Raw genomic sequence first — 1,016 nt, 5'->3', positions numbered from 1 at the left:
TTAAAGTCAAATGGATTTGTCACGTGCTTCTCTGTCGACGCTCTCGCTCTAACACATATGCTCACAGCCAGGAATAAAAAGGGACTCAGGGTCCCATTGTGCTGGAAGAACAAGCAGAGCCGTCAGAAATGGATTAACCTTGTAAAACAAATTTTCTTCCATTTTTTTTTGAAAAATGGAGCCGTGTTCCACTCGGGGTCTGTTGGCAAAACAAAGCACAATGTGCTTCAGTGAAAATAATCTGTGTGATGTGATAAGTGTAGATGTGTTGGCAGGAAACAAGCAATGATGAAATCGCACCTACAGGACAGAAAATACCACCAAATTACGATAAGATGAAAAGCATTTCTATTAGATAGAATATGCCCCTGGGTCTTGGCGCCTTTTCCCTGCACAGAAATTTCCAAAGAGGTCAAAAGATCATTTTGGTTAGTTGGAACGCATGTTTGTTTCCGCAGTAAAATCTTACAAAGTAAAAGCTGTGAAAGGTGCAGCTGCATAAAACCTACATATACAGTTCCACAGTTGTCACTATAGGGGTACATGGTCCAGTCAAAATATGAATCTCTTTTTGTATTGTTATCATAGCGTGCAATGTTAAACAGATGCGCCGCCCGGGAATCGAACCCGGTTCGCAAGAATGGGAATCTTGCATGATACCACTACACCAGCAGCGCTTTACACTACAGGAAGCCAGTCATATCCCTTTACTTTTTTCATTGAAAGATTATCTGGCAACATTTCAAAACAATACGTCATTCAGACTCTGATACTAACAGAATAAAGTCTGAAAGATTTAATGATCCTTCAACGATGGCATGGTATTACCGGTCGGGAGTAGCGGCTGATACAGGCCGACCGGTAAAAAGAAAAATCCCAAAAAAATCCCTTCTTCAAATATTGTTGTTAAACCCTAGTGTAGACATTTCCGTTCTCTGGATCCCCAGATTTGCTAAATCTACTCTACACAAACGTATGATATCTGCCAGTGATTGTTGGATTTACCTTTAAATCTA

At 40.5% G+C, this 1,016-nt stretch overlaps 1 non-coding gene across 1 annotated transcript; it reads right to left on the bottom strand.

Annotated features, from left to right (window-relative positions):
• Positions 1–606: 606 nt before the first annotated feature.
• trnag-ccc (transfer RNA glycine (anticodon CCC)) lies at positions 607–677 on the bottom strand. The gene has a single exon. It is a non-coding gene; the product is annotated as a tRNA-Gly (tRNA).
• Positions 678–1,016: the final 339 nt, after the last annotated feature.

The sequence above is a fragment of the Cynoglossus semilaevis genome, chromosome 3, assembly GCF_000523025.1.
Source record: "Cynoglossus semilaevis isolate Cse_v1.0 chromosome 3, Cse_v1.0, whole genome shotgun sequence".
NCBI lineage: Eukaryota > Metazoa > Chordata > Actinopteri > Pleuronectiformes > Cynoglossidae > Cynoglossus > Cynoglossus semilaevis.
Note: the sequence above shows the minus strand (reverse complement) of the source record. Positions and strands in the feature narration are given on the sequence as shown.